The sequence below is a fragment of the Cupressus sempervirens genome, chromosome 10 (genome assembly GCF_028749045.1).
Source record: "Cupressus sempervirens isolate cs-2001-9-10 chromosome 10, ASM2874904v1, whole genome shotgun sequence".
NCBI classification, from domain to species: Eukaryota; Viridiplantae; Streptophyta; class Pinopsida; order Cupressales; family Cupressaceae; genus Cupressus; species Cupressus sempervirens.
In genome coordinates, this window is record NC_143127.1 from 776,349,917 (window position 1) to 776,366,510 (window position 16,594).

A 16,594-nucleotide genomic window follows, 5' to 3' on the forward strand; every position below is an offset into this window, starting at 1 on the left:
TTGCTGTGTTCAATTCAGTTTTAATTAAATGCTGCCCATTGAATAAAGTTTAAAAATTAGTTAGTTAAGGAAATTATATTTTAAAATCAAATAAAATCATTATTATTGCCTACAGCAAAAACTAATAATATTAATTAAAATCATTATTAATTAATTCTAAAAGTATTCTAAAAACATTTTTAGATAATACGAAGTAATTTGTTTCACCCAACAAGCTTGCCAAAAAGGACAAGACCATTTTTTTTAATATAGATTTTTTTAACCCAGTAAGAACAAGATCTTCCGAATAGATCGGCGTGGCTGTTCAAATATTTTCTTTAAATTTATGCTTTCTTTTCTTTGACGTTAAAATCATTTAAGGGTCTCCCGTTTTTGTAACAAACTATCATTGTAAAATTAATCGAAACATTTGCAACATCACTTTAAGTATTCTGCGTTCTAGCATTATAACTTTTGGCTTAAAATTTGCAGGAATCTAAGTACTATAGAATCAATATAGAGCTCAAAATAATGCCACGGGTTTATGATTTTGCATTTTCGTGTGAACGTAGAATAACAAAAATTGCATTCTACTAATTCAATTTTATGCAATCAATATCAACTGTACTCACCATGTGAAAGGACTAAGATTGTCTCAAGCAACATTGCAAGGCTTCGTGGCAGTTCTTCAATGCTACTGCTGAGGAGGTAGTCCAAACATCTGAGTTTTAGGTGGATCATAAAAGCGTTGCAAGTTCTTTTGCAAAGGAAAAGAACACTTGAATTTTCTCTAGCTGTGACGGGTCACCAATGGTATCAGTTAGGTTACTTAACCTTCTACCAGGTAAGACAACTTTAAATGCTGCAGGTGTGAAAGATTGATATTGGTATCATGGAGGTTACTTAGGTTTCTACACCATCTTAAATCCAATTGCTGTAACTGTGACAGGCTGCCAATGGTATCAGGGAGGATTTTTATCCTGTCACACCATCTCAAGTCCAATTCGCGCAGCTTGGACAAATTTCCAATGGCGTCAGGGAGGATGCTTAAGTTTCTACACCAACTCAAGTTCAAATACTCAAGTTGTGACAGATTTCCAATGGTATCAAAAAGGATTTTTAAGTGTGTACAACAACTCAAGTCCAAATGCTGCAACTGTGACAAGTTACCAATGGTATCAGGGAGATTACTTAAGCTCTTACATGATCTTAAGTACAAGTGATGCAGCTGTGAGAGGTTGCCAATGGTGTTAGGGAGAAATTTTAAGTTTCTAGAGCCACTCATGTCTAAGTGTTTCAGTTGTGACAAATTGCCAATGGTATGAGGGAGGATTCTTAAGCTTCTACAGCACCTCAAGCTTAAGTCCTGCAGCTGTGACAGGTTACCAATGGCATCAGGTAGGCTACTTAGTCTCTCACACCCTCCCAAGTCTAAGTATTGCAGTTGTAACAAGTTGCCAATGGTATCAGGGACAATTTTTAAATTTCTACAATAACTCAAGTTCAAGTGCTTGAGTTGTGACAGGTTTCCAATGGTCCGAGGGAGGCTATTTAACCTGGTACAATGAAACAAGTCCAAGTGCTCCAACTGTGAGAGGTTGCCAATAGTATCAAGGAGTTTATTCAAGCCTTCACACCCTGTCAAGTCCAAGTGCTGCAGCTGTATATTAGGGAGTGAAAATACTGAAGAGATAGAAAGGCAGTCTAGGTCATCGCAGTTTTTCAACTGCATATACCTCAATTGCCAGATATTGCCCATAAATCTGGAGCAATCTGGCTTCTCCGTCCCTTTCTGTGACAAACGGATGTTACCCACAAATCTGGAAAAAAGTGGCTTCTTTCCAGTTGCAAAGGGACAATGTTCCAACCTCATCCATATCAAACTTGGAGGAAGCCTGGCGAGCGTGTCTTTTGTGATGCCTTCAATAGGCAGATATTGCAAGTGAAGATAGCGAAGACCAGGTCTGTACAACATTTCAAGCCTTTGAGAATTACCTCCATTGAGCCGAATGCTAGAGAAACTGGTATTGTCGGATGCAGCACTTAAATGGGTAGCCTCCCATGCTCGGGTACCCTCTTTTGCAGCAATTGTTTGCCCCATATCTCGCAAACGGTCATGCATATGTAACACACCTTTGTTGTCAATCTTTATCAGCAACTTCATTGAAAGATTTGATATAGCAGTATTTACCATCTTGTAGAGGGATTTCCAGAAAACGACAGGGTACGTTATCTCTTCTCCAATGAAGAAACAAGCTATGTCCAAAAATATTTCTTTTTCCTCGTCACTAAGAGCACTATAACTGATGCATAGTATTTTGTGAATGGCTGGATTTTTTGTAATGTTGTGAAGCGCTTCTGTCCAGCAATCCAGATCGTTCTTCTTATCATACAAGAAGGATCCAATAACTTCCAGTGAAAGAGGGTGCCCCTTACAAGCTTCAACTATTCCTTTGGCCAGATTTTCGTAACCAGGACTGGGAGATTCTCTGAGAAAAGCATGCCAGCTAAATAGGTTGAGACCGTCATTTATCTCTAATCCACTGATCAATTGGATGCATTCTAATGAGACTCCAGCATCATTGAGAATGTGTTGATTTCTAGAAGTTATGATAACCCTACTACCAGGGGCCAGCCAATCCCCAACCAAAGCATTTGATTGCTCCTTAGCATCCACATCATCTAAAATGAGTAGCACACGTTTTCCTCCCAAACGATCTTTAAACAAAGATATGCCCTCATCAACACTGTCCACTTCCCCTCCATATTTGGATAAATCTTTAAGAATTTTTTTCTGCATTTTTGTAAGGCCCCTGGTCTCTATAGCAGTAGAGCTGACATTAAATAAAAAAGAAGCAGTGTCAAAATCAGCAAAAATTTCATTGTAAACAGCCTTGGCTACTGTGGTCTTCCCAATACCACCCATACCCCATATTCCAACCTTAATCACAGTTCCCGCTGAATACAGATTTAATTTATGAAAAAGAGCCTTCTTCATTCTGTTCATTCCCACCGGATGCTTGGCAACTTCTAAAGGAACTCTGTCCAATGTTTCAATCACGTCCTTCACCACCATCTTTACTAGAGCTTCGAAACTGCAATGACCAGTCATAGTAATAGCCAACTACTAAGAACTTTTATTAAAATAATATTTGAAAAATTGAAGGGGAAATATCAAGTATTATTTTCAGTAATTAAACTAAAAATATTTAAAATGAAATAGAAATAATATTTAAGAATTAAATTATTTTAGTCAAAACTCAAAGGTCACTACTAAGCATGGTTGTGAATCTTTGAGATCATTGTGGAATAAGTTGTTTTTAGAAATTGTACACAAGATTGAAAACTGATGCACTATACCGCCATGAAAGGATAATAAATAGTATTTTGACACTCCTTTTCAGAATGACAATCCCCACATAGGTTATTCATAACTTTCTGTGCATCTACCAACGATTCCAAAACTCAGTGACAAGCACTATCTTCAACCCATTGCTATTCAATGACAACACATTTCATATTGGACTCAATAATCATTTCGAAGTCCGTGCTTCGTCATTTTGCTTGGGACCTCTTTTACCGCAGTCTCTCCTATAGATCTCACTTGATCCATTTGGGTGTTTCTACTCCATGTTCTTTCTCTGAACATTTTATAAACTCTCAAGCATCTTTTATGGTTCTATCAATATGCTTAAGATATCTAGATCTAGATTCGTGAATTCTTCAACCATTTAAATTTACCCAATTTAACAAATTTTCATAATAGAGATCCTAATGAATATATGAAAAGGGAGACTTTTTCTCTTGGAGCTTTCATGGAATCTCCACATATTAAAAAGTCGTCGTATGTTTTAAGCTTTTGCTTCATATTCAAGTGCAAGCTGTAAAGTTCGCTAGAATTTCTCCATTTGTAAACTCTCTCAACAAATGCTTTCTGTACTACTGAAAAAGTGCCGGTCTCTCTCCCCAATAGGGGTTCTCCTCCTCCTTGAAGGCAAAGACGTGGTCTTGGTCCTAACGTTGATTTCAAGCACCACTCTCATGGCTATAATCATGGGCTATACAACTTACCTCAATAAAAAGGATATGATCAAACGGGACGTGTCTAGTGTTCATAATTAAAACATAAACAATAGCAAAGAGGATGATGGTACAATTCCAAATTGATAGGCATATCCTCAATTCTGAAAACCTCCCCAAGAACTCGGGATAAAGAACTACCTGGTGCAGGAGGACCTAGAAGAGCACAAGGCTACCTAGAAGAGCACAAGGCTGCATGAAGACACCAGACATGGAGGAAGACTTCAGGGCATCAATTAGGATCAATTGGAAAGTCTTAAGGCCAAACATGGCCATTTGTATGGAACAAACTTATGTAAACATCAAAAGTCCTAAAGGTCCTTATAAGGACCTTAGGACCAAATTTCTTGTAAGGGGAGCAATAGTGCCTGAATGGGATCTAAATGGGATAGAAGGGTCCTAGATAGATTGATTAGATCATAGGATTAAATTGGGTGCAAATTTGATAAGTTATAAAGTAAATGAATTTATTTAATAAGGGTTAGAAATTCAATTTTTTGAATTCTAACAGTTAGTTTGGTTTTGGAGGGAAAGTGTATTTCAGGCCTTAATTGAGTTTGTGATTCTTTGCAACCAACTTGGATCGGTTGATACAGTTGGGAGGCACCCCATATAGCCTGGTCAAGGCATGGGGCAATCATGGTGTATGGTTCAAAAAGAATTCGTACGGACAAGCACATTAAAAGGCACTAAGTAACTATTTTGCAATTCCTTGTTGATTGTAGATTGATCTCTCATCTCATGCATTTATAATGGTTTAAGGACATCAATAAGCCTCTGTAAGAACACTGCATGATCTAAGGTCCCATTGTGTTGATATTTGATAAGTTGTTGTTGACGGGTTTCTAAGTTCTTTGCAAATTGTTGACAGCTTGAGTGGATTAGTGGCTTGATGGTGATTCCATGAATGTTTCTTCTCTGTTTCTCATGGAATGGCCATGATTTAACTTGTATAATATGATGCTAACCCAAATTTGCAGATAAAAAAGTTTTGGTGATCACCATAAGAATGGGTGTTTGAAGGAACACTAATTTGGTGCAAGGATATAACAATAGAGGTTTTAGCCATTGGAGAGCTATATTTTATGCCTGAATCAGTTATAGTGTGTCAAGGAGATGGTGAATGCACTCTTGTTTGGTCAAATTTTATTTGGAAAGGGTGAGATTGAGAAAGCCCTAGGTTTGTGAGGGTTTTGTGGAGTGATTTGGGGCTTTTAGGTATGGAGAATTATAGGTCCAAATTGGTTGGGTATTCCTTAAATTGGGGTTAAATTAACCTTCTGTACAAATTTACAAGGATGGGTGATAAGTCTGTAATCATTTTAGCCTTAAAACAGTCACAATTGACTGGTTGGCTGTGATGGTCCAAAGTACCTTATAGTGAGTTTGGAATATGTTGAAGAAGAACCAAATGGGTTCGCAAATCTGCAATTTTTTCTAGGAGTCCTTTGGAAAAGTTTGGAAAAAAGAATTAAAATTTGTCTCTGGAGGCCTAATTGCCATCTGGGCCTAGTTGATCAGCATTTGGGGTTTGCCTAGAAGATAGACATTTGAAACTTTGCAGGTCAATCATTTTGGTTGAATTCAATAATTAGAGTCCTTTTGGGTCGTTGGGAAGGCCAAGTGCATGGTTTGGGTGATTTGATTCACTTGATACTTGTGAAGACATTGGCAAACACTATTTTTTTGCATTCGACAAGAGTTTGTAATGCCTTAAGTTTGCTTTGCAGCACTACCCATTACACTTCTTTACATATATTCTTTAGAAATCTCAGTTAAAAAACTTTTTAAAATGTGACATCATTCAACTACTTTTTTCTTAACTAGTACATATTATATTTAATAAATTAATATTAAATAAAAATATTCATCAAATAAAAAATGACAATTAAAATTTAAATATCTTTAAAAAATTATTACATCAAAATTCTAAAAAAATGTACTCTTTTTATCAATTGAGAAGACACAGAAAAGCTTACAAAAGGAAGCAGAAAAACAGAGGGCAGTAGAAGACTCCTGTTCTGTCCGACAGTCCAAAAGCTAATGCACTCTAGAATATGGAATTGGAAAACTTAAACCTCTACTCTTTCAGTCTAAAATTCATATGTTAAGCCTAAAATACTCGTATTTTACAGAATACATTCATTCATTAACTCCAATTTTCTTTCAAAATTAAAATAGAAAACCCTATCTTTACTCTGTGAGAAAAGAAAGCAGAAAGTGTTATTCATTACTAACCTTCCAGCTATCTCCATGGACCAGCCTGATCGAGTACAGATATCTTCCAGGGCAAGCTTCCACTCATCAATTTCTTCTTCTGGGTGTCGATCTGGATGGCCATAATGTTTCACAAATGATTTCTTATACGAACTGGAGTCCTTTAAAGGGTATCTAACTTCAGAGGGATCCACATCATAGAACAGAGGAATGATTAATCCCGGGGTTTTCAACATTTGTGTGGCCTCCTTTAGGCACCAAGCCGAGTCTGCATAACCTTGTGAAAATATAGGGATACGTATGGCACTGCTCTCGATTGCCCTTTCCAACCCTGACCAAATTATTTCCCCCCTTTTCAATTTGTGGCTGTCTAAAAAAACTTGCAGACCGGCTTCGGAGAAAGCTCGAAAGAGTTGATCAACCAGAGTCATTCTCACATCTTTTCCTCTGAAACTCAAGAACACATGATACCTCTTATCGCTCTTGAAGGGAATTTTATATGTGGGAGGATTGAATTCTTCCATTTTAGACCTGCAAGATAAAAAGGCAGTCTAAAAATGAAGAGAAAACAGATTATTTAACCCTACTTTACAGAGAATTTAACTCAAATACATAGATAATGAACTCTTATTATGCATTTCCATGCCAAATCGAACGCCAATTGTAAATGGCATCCAACCTTTAGCAGTGAAGTCGATGCAAGCTTAGCCCATTTCTGTTAATTTTTTCGTTTTTAATGACGGCCCGTACGGAATTGGTCGTAATGCTACGGTAGCTCGGCCTGCTCTTTTTTCATTTGGCCTTTTTCCCGTCACCGTCAAACTCTCTATGCTTTGTTTTATATTGACCTTTTGCCGTCGACGGTCAAGTCTGAATTGTGAAATGACTTTAGAATCAGTTCATTTGAATATGTAACTGGTTTTGAATTCAAAATCTTATCTAATAAATAAGAAGAAGAAGAAGAAAATTGAAGCAATTCGCTGGAATGTTCTTAAATAATCAAAGAAAGTTTGCTCCAAGTATCTAGAAGTTTTGAATTCAAAGCTTATGTAATAAGAAGAAGGAAAAAATGTTCAATTTATTATATTTTTATTAAATACTAAATAAATTATTATGATGATAGATTTTTCATTCTAGAAGGTGACAAGTTTTCTTAGAATGGGATGTTGATCATCATATTTATAAAACAATATGTCTAGATATCATAATAGCATAATATCATATCAAAAAGGTATATTGGACATAAATCGTCTAGATTGGAAACTCGTCAAGACGGTGACTCAAAGGAAGATAATAGTAGCTATTATGACGAGAGTTCATGACAAAATGTGTTGATGTGGATGAAGACAGTGATGAGAAGGCAAGATAAATAGAGAGTTTTTGGCAAGATATGTTCTTGTAATGAATAGTCAACAAAAGGAAACATATGCAGGTCCCTACTACTATGCGACTTTTTAAACATATAAGCAAAGTTTTGAAAACACTTTGTATTTTAAAAGTAAGTGTGTGTGTGTGTGTGTGTTTAGAAAAAGTGTATTCTCATGCTCGAAGTAAAAAGGATGAAGTCCATGGGGAGGAGTAAACAAATCATACTCAAGTAAAGTGTAAGCAAAAATGCCAACCAGTTTGAAACTTTTTTGGTTTTTAGTTGTCTATGGTTTTTAAAAACTCAAACAAATGAAGTGGGTATTAATTATCAAACAGATTTATTTTTTCCTTGTGTGAAGTAGTTGGCAAGGGGAAATAAGTTGAAGAACTTATTTTTAGGTGACAGTGATTAAGGTAGGTTACAAAATACAAAATTTTGTCAAAAGTTAAAAAGGTGAAGTTTACTCAGAGGAGTTGGAGGTATAGGACAAGTTAATCTAATTTTGAAGTGCCAATGTAAACCTTTTTTTTTTAATTTCAAAACAAATAGTAGATATTTAAGTGATATTGATTTAAAAGTTGAACTAGTAGTAATTTTGTTTCTCGTGTGGTTGGGGTTTTAAAATAAAATTGTACAAATGAAGTATGTGTGTGTGTGTGTGTGCGCGCGCGCGCACGCGCGTGTGCGTGCGTGCGCGTGATGCAAAACACATAATGTTTTGTTCAAAGGTAAAAGATGGAGTTCAGAAGGAGATGTTGGAGGTGTGGGTTAAATTAAGTTAATATTCAAATGACTAGTGAGTACAAATATGATACAATTCATTGTTTTTCTCCCTTACTTAGTCTTCTACATTGAAATTGGACAAATGAAGTGGGAGGAGCTTGCAAAACTTGTAGTGTTTTATTTGAGATTCAAGGGGTGGTGTTTATCAAGAGGAGTTGCACATAAAGTAAACAGTTGATATGCAATTGATGAGTGAGTAAAATTTGAACTGTAGATTGTTTAAAATATTTTTTTAATGAACTAAAATGGTGAAAAAAGCAACAATAGTGAAAAAAGTAGTCAAGAATAATGTTTATCCGAACAAGCCCAAGCACAATTATCAAACAAAAAGTCTCTACCCTAATAGGGAAAAAACATTCATACATAACCCTCTGAATCACCAACGTCCCAGGCAAAATGGCTAGCATGAGCACCCTTTCCTTCCTATTAGTAACAAATTTGATGTCTTATCAACTGAAATAGAAGAAGGTTAAGGTCAAAGGAAGGTGGCGTTCAATACTGTAGTCAAACTTCATGAAGCTAGGCACAAAGAAATACTCAAAATGCAAGGAAAATGAAACCTAACCAATGAAGAAGAAGATGGGTGGCAAAAAGTGACAAAAAGGAAGACCAAGAGGGTAACAGTGCACCAAAAGAAGATAGAAATAGCCTCAAATCACTTAGAGGAAGATGTGATAGTCAAACAACAAGAGGTATTCTTCAACAAAATACTATATGCAAAGAAGACATCAAGGTTCAAGGAACAAAAAGCACCCAAAATGAAGCCTAAGAATGATAGGAATTTAAGGAAACAAAGACCTAAACAAATCTTAGAAGCAAATAAAATCCCTTTAGGCACTAGACAATAGATCATTGCACCCATAACTAATCTTAGGGATCCCACAATCATATCTCTTAACCTAAAAGTCTACATCCCCCTCATAAAAGAACAAATGGAAGTAAGGGAAAAGTTAAAAGCTCAGTGCCTCCTTCTATAGGAACCCTAGCTAATCATAAACTTTACTCTGATATACTAATCATAAGCGATAGACATATAGAAGAAAAATGGATGGAATGTTAAGAGCTAGGCGTATTTTTACATTGGAGCAGACCAAGTAAGTTTCGCCCAAACCTAGTAAGAAGATTAGAAAAGATCTATAAGAAGCATGTAAGTATTAGTACCTTTTCCAATTATTCATTGTATGTTCATTGTAAAAACAAAGAAATTAGGAATAAATTAGTTTCAATTTCAAACTACTTTTATAAAAGATACTCTATTAAATTTCTAGCTTGGGAACCAAATTGGATTGATGAAAATAATAGGAAAAATCAAGCACCCAACTAGTTTGAACGTAAAAAAATTTCCACCTGGACTTAAACATCTCCAAACCCTAATCAAAATAGGTAAATCTCTAGGAAATTTAATAGGAATTGGATCAAAATTTTACCAATCTAGTAATATTAAATTTTTAATAGAAATAAAGCTAGGTCAAAATGAACTTAACACAAAAAAATTAATAACAAATAGATCCATATATAAACTAGATTTTATAAAATTTGAAGCAGCAATCAAAGGAAACATCAAACCCAATATGAACATAGAATATAAAATATTGAATTTAAAAGAGGCACTCAATAGCATTAGTAATAATCAAAGGAAGGAAATAACAAAGGTAATAATAGATCAAAAGGAAGATATAACAAAGGAAAGCAAAGATAAAAGAGAATAGAAAGAAAAAGCACCAATAGGGAGGATTATGAGCCAAAGAAGACAAATAGAAGAAAGAGCATAAGAGGTTCAAAGAATAGCACAAAGAGAACTAGTAACACTAGGGGAACATAAAAGAAAGCAAAGGATATCAATGAGAGCTAGTTAAAATTGATAAAACTTAGAGAATGCAAGGTGTGTCAAAGGGAGAATAGGGCATTGGAAGAAATTGATACAAGCTTATAGGATTTAAACAGAATGACCCATGGTATCCTATTATTACAAAATAATATTGAAGATTGAATAACTATAGGAGTACAAAATCATCTTGATCATGGGAATAGGGAACAACAAATTCAGAAGGAAGGAAAAAAGGAAAGAATTGGTCAACATAGAACTAGGGGGGATAAAAATAGGGTACAATATCAGAGAAGGAGTAATAGTAGAAATTAGAATAGAAGAAGAATAGAACCATGAGATATTTAATAAAGAGTACCCAAATGCAGAAGGAGAGGCCTCACTAAAACAAAGTATAGAAAGAATCAATCAAAGATCAGATAAATGATCAAAATAGAAGGACAAAAATAAGGAATCAAGACAACATAGAAATAGAAGAGATTAGGGATAATCAGGAACAAGTAATCTCAATCCCAACAACTTCATCATCTCAATGGAGAAACATAACAATCTAAAAAACAAGAAAAGAAAAAGAGTTACAAATTTTGGCAAACACTAGTGAATGGAAAACATATCTTTGGAGAAGAAGAAAGCAAAGAACAAAATGGAATAGAAGGATCTTTAATACCAATAGAAGTAATAGCATGCATAGAAGCATTAGAACCTAAGGATAGAAATAGAACTTAATGGGAATGGTCAGATATGGGAAGAGTTTGGGGTTCTAGATGACATACATAAAGTAAAGGAGGTAGAGGAGGTCAATGAATTAGAGAAACAAGTCAAAGAGCACAAAGGGAAAAGTAGAGAAGGCAAGAATTAGAAGATCAGATATTTAAAGAGTTAATAGAAGAGGAGGAATATAGGGAAGACGAAATAAATTCAAGCAACGTTTAGCACTTAATGGACAATCTGGGCATCTCTATAAATTAGGAGGGTTTCAAAACCCCGAAATGTGGTAAACAAAAAATGAAGAGAGGAAGAAAATCATTAAAAGAACTAAGAGAGGTAGATGGGAAAGAAAAGGAGCAAAAAATGATATTTACAGTCTTAAATGTGGGGAAGGGGAAGATCCTTCCCAATGGTCAATGAGGATTACAACTTGGAATGCTAGGGGTTTGAATGCTCCTAGCAAGCAACGATTGTTAAACTACAATCTTATTTTTATTTGAATTGGATATAACACTAATACAAGAAACCAAATTGAATAGAGAAGGAGGAGATAAATTAGGAAAGAAATTAGGTAGATGGAAAATAGAAATCAAAGAATCTAATGGGGCTTCAGGAGAATCGGGAGTCATTTGGAACCCACGAAAAGTAGACATAAACTATAGAATCCAATAACAATTGGATGGGGAGTAGAGTGAGCTATAGACATAACCTCCAGTTAATTCTAATCAATGTATATGGACCTACACAAACAATAGATAAGAAAAAATTATGGGATGAAATCAGCATATGTATGGAGAAATGACCTATTGGAAATATTGTCATTTGAGGAGATTTTAATGAAATTCTAAACCTCGATGAAAAATATGGAGGAACTGAACTTGTTACAAGAGAAACAACAAAATTTAGAAAAAGGGTAGAGGATAATAAGTTCCTAGAAATCCCAAACAACAAAGGAATATTCACTTGGAACAACAGAAGGAAAGACTTCAGTTACATAGCAAAAAAATTGGATAGGTTCTTCTTTAAAGGAGATTTAACAAAGATGAATTTAACAATTCTAGCAACTATTCAACCAACAGTGGGTTTTGATCATTATCCAATTAGAATAGAATTTATAGAGCCTAAAAAATCATCCAAGAACCATTTTAAATGCAAAAAAATGTGGTTCCTAGATAATAACTTCATGGAATGCATCAAACAATGGTGGCAAGAAGGTAAATTTACAGGATCAAAAATGTATTATTTTGTGTCAAAACTGAAAACGATCAAAGAAAAAATATTAAAATGGAAAAAAATTCATTTCAATAACATATTCAAAGAAAATATTTAAACTGAAGAACTACTTAAAAACTTAAACAAAGAGGTAATTAAAAATGATATGGACAATGGAAAATTCTTTAAAGAAAAAGAATTGTTAGCTAAATAGGAAGAAATATTAACAAAAGAGGAGATATTTTGGAGTCAAAAATCAAGGGGGAAATAGCTAGCAAAAGGAGATAGAAATACTAATTTTTTTCATAATAGCACTATCCATAATAGAAAAATTAATGTAATAACTAAAATTAAAGATAGGGATGAAAATACGGAAGATAACCCCTCTAAAATAGCAGAAATATTCATAAATTATTATAAAAACATTCTTAACAACTTTGATTTCTCCAAATGAACTACTCAAGAAAAGGTGCTAAGGGTAATTCTTAAAGTGTTCATAGAAGAAGATAATGCAACACTTAATAAACCTTTCTCCATCGAGGAAATTAAGTTGGGTCTTTTTAATCTCAACTTAGACAAATCACCTGGACTAGATGGGTTTCAAACCTTTTTCTTTAAAAAATGTTGGGATATCTTAGGGGCAGAACTTTAGAAGGCCATTGAGGCATCTAGAAATGGAGGATCAATACTAACTAAAATCAATCACACTTTTCTTGCTTTAATCCTGAAACAATTAGTCTCAAAGTCTCCAAGCGACTTTAGACCTATTGCTTTATGTAATACTATATACAAAAGGTACTCAAAAGCATAAGCAAATTGGACTAAAACTATTCTCCCCAAAATAATTTTAGAAGAACAAATTGGCTTTGTGCGAAGAAGATCCATTCTGGACAATATATCAATCATTCAGGGAACCATTCACTCAAGGTCTACAACAAGGAAGTATGTATGTTTATGAAACTCGATATTCAAAAAGCATATGATGTAGTGGATTGGAGATTCTTATGTAAGACTTCATAAGCTTTTGGGTTCTCATGCCAATAGATCAATGTAATATTTAATTGCATCTCAACACCAAAGATTTCTCTTCTAATCAGTGGAACCCCAGAAGGATATTTTAGTATATCAAGAGTTATTCATCAAGGTTTTCCAATTTCGCTTTTCTTATTTATAATCATGACTAAAGCCTTTGGGAGATCAGTAAAAAAGGCACAAGTAGTTGGTAAAATTAGAGGAATCATGGTGATGGATAATATCCCTAACATAACTCATCAACAATTTGTTGATGACACTATACTCCTAGGAGTTAGCACTAAGGAAGAAGCACAAACTTTTAAACAAATCATTCTAGACTATACAAAAGCCTCAGGACAGAAAGTAAATGCTGAAAAATTAGAAATTTTCTTTCTTAATACAACAAGAGAAATGGAAGATTACATATGTAATCAGATGGGATATAAGAAAGGCACTTCCCCATGTAAGTATCTTGGGATCCATTTAGAAAAAGGAATAAGGAAGAACAAAGGATGAGATAATATTTTAGATGAAATTGATAAACAAACAAAAACATGTAAAGGAAAGTGGTTAACAAAAGTAGGTAGAGAAATTAAAATTAAATCCATACTCTTAGCAATTCCTACTTACCAAATGTCATGCCTCCCTTTAACCAAATGTCACGCCTCCCTTTACCTAAGTATGTTAACAAAAAATTCGAAGGTAAGCTTAGAAATTTCTTTCAAAGTGTAACAGAAGAAAAAAATAGATATGCATTAATAAAGTGGGAGAGGATATGTCAACCTAAGGAACAAGGGGGATTAGGTGTTTAGAATTTCAGCTGGCAAAACAAGGCATTGGGAGCAAAGCTAGTATGACGAATGTACCTAGAAAGGGAAATCAAATGGGCTAAAATATTATACAATAAATACTTAATTGCGGATGACCCAACATCACTATTCGGAATTAGGAACCCACCCTTAGGATCAGAGGCATGGAACTTCATGGTAAGATGTCGATCAATGATTAGCAAATATGCCACCTGAGACTTAGGAAAAGGAGATGAAGCTCTTTTTTGGGAAGATTCCTAGGATGAATAGCCCCCCTAACTAATACTAACATTCCTAATAATGTCAAGAATGTGCTTGTTAATTAATGGGGTTCAAAGGTTTCAAATTAAAAATACATCAAAAAGAAAATTGGGGAAGATATTTGGGTGTGGAAAACTCTGGAGGATGTAGATATTACACTTGTAGATAAAGAGAATTTTGAAAACATCCTCAAGCAATTGCAGGTGAATTGTAAAGATAGGAAAAATAAACTTATATCCAAGGAGCTTCCAAAGATGGATCTTACAAGATCAAGTTAGGATATAATCTTATTATTAACTCACAAAGATGGGAAAACATTAACCTTCCTCTCAAGTTATGCTAGGACCTAGCATGCCTACCTAAGGCAAGAATCTTCTTATGGGTTACAATGCCAAAAAGAATCCTAACAACAGACAAATTCACAAAGATGGGATTTGAAGGCCTGTCAAGATGTTGCCTTTATAAGGAAAGCTCTGAGACAGTGAAGCACCTCCTTTAAAATTGCTCCTTCACTAAAGAAAGTTGGTACTGGCTTCGTTGAAAACTTTGTTGGACATCTCCTCTTCCTGAGGATCTCAAAAATCATATGTTAGGTTGGCAAATAGAAAACAACTCTAGCATATATGGTAAATTGTGGAATATATCCCCAGCCATACTAATGTGGGAAATATAGAATGAAAGGAACATGCACATCTTTAACAACACAAAACTGAGTTTGAACTCTCTTCTTAACAAGGTTGAAGCTAGTATTACTGAAATTATGAATAACTATTTAAGGAAATTTGTCAAAATTGAAGGGACATTCTCAAAATGAGATAGGAGAATGAAAAAGAATTGGGCCTTCCTAATCAACCAACCATTAGTCTATGAGAAAAAAGACTAAAAAGAAAGGAAAAAATGAAAATGGGAAGTACCAACAAAAGGCTAAATGAAACTAAACTTTGATGAAGCATCACGAGGTAACCCCCAGGGAAAGCAGGAATAGGTTATATTATAAGGTCAGATACTGGAGAATGGATCATTAAAAGAGCCAAACCTTTAGGTATCTCTGCAAACAATATGGTAGAATTAGAAGCACTTAGAGAAGGATTAGAACTAAGTTTAAAAAAGAGGATAAAAAGAATAATTATAGAAGGAGACTCCCAAATTATTATTAATTACATTTGAAAATGTCAAACTTTGAATTAGGTGATGAACTAAAAACTTGAAAATGTTCTTAGTTTAATTGACCAGTTTGAAGAAACTAGGTTTCAACACATATATCAAGAAGGCAATACTAAAACAGATATTTTAGCAAATAAAGGAGTTGGAGGTGAGGACTTTATCCTCCAATCTATAGCATAAGACCTAGTTTTGTTACTTAGGATGACTATTTCTATTTTTTCCTAGCCTTTGGGTTCCTTCCCATAATTTGTTTTTTTGGGGTTTTTTGGGTTATTTCCTTGCCTCATTTAAGTATTAAGACGAATCCTAAAGATTAAGAGTTTCCTAACTCCAAGCATTAAAGTATTATTTAGCCAAAAAAGTTGTAATCATGCTTTGTTAAAGCTTTTTAGCTCGTTAGGTTATAATTACCTCTCGGGTATCATGTTCAACCTTTCCCTCTTTTTCATTCTAGATCTTTCCTTGGCTCTAGAAGTCTATTTATTCTTACCTTCTTAGTGGTATTTTTGCCTTGGTGTCTTTTTCTTTTTCTTAGCTTTCATTTTGCATCATAATGGAGTTGACAATAACACTATTTCATTCATTGAAGGTTAGAACCATGGCATTTTAGGTGTTTGTTAAGCCTAAGAGATGGAATGGAATTTAAACCCAATTGATGATTTGTCTAGGTTTGTTGTTAGTTGGGCTATAGGAGAGAAGGCCTTCAATTATGATTTTACTTGGCGAACTAATAGCTTTATTATTGGCTCCTCCATAGGTTGTCTAGCTAGGGAGAATATAGGAAGTGGGGAGATCATTTGGCTTTGCCAATAAATTTTTTTACCCCACTTGGTTAGAAGGCTTGGAGAATGTTGTCCTCAGTATTGATTAGAAGCTTAAAATTTCACTCACTAAATTTTATATGGCTCATCCTCCAGGCAACCTAGGGTTAGCCATTTTTGTTAGGAGACCATCACTATACATTCGTATAGTGATGGCTTTTGATGATCTCGACCAATTGGAGTTCATATTGCCCGATATGTTAAAATCTAGTAAAGAGTAATTGGCATATGGGTTTCCCTCGGGATCTAAGGAAAATGAGTTTGATAAAGCTGTAGATATCATCATGGTGTGCTAGAAGAAAGCTGAGGAAGATTAGCCCTCCATTATCTAGGTGGAGGTTTTTGCTTGTTG

The 16,594-nt window shown here is 34.6% G+C and overlaps 1 pseudogene across 1 annotated transcript; it reads right to left on the bottom strand.

Annotated features, from left to right (window-relative positions):
• Nucleotides 1-496: 496 nt before the first annotated feature.
• Nucleotides 497-6,943, bottom strand: LOC149536172 (disease resistance protein L6-like; annotated as a pseudogene). Its single transcript, XR_016357246.1, has 2 exons — nt 6,298-6,943; nt 497-3,074 (listed from the first exon to the last, which is right to left on the bottom strand). The product of XR_016357246.1 is annotated as a disease resistance protein L6-like (transcript).
• Between the last annotated feature and the right edge of the window lie 9,651 nt (nt 6,944-16,594).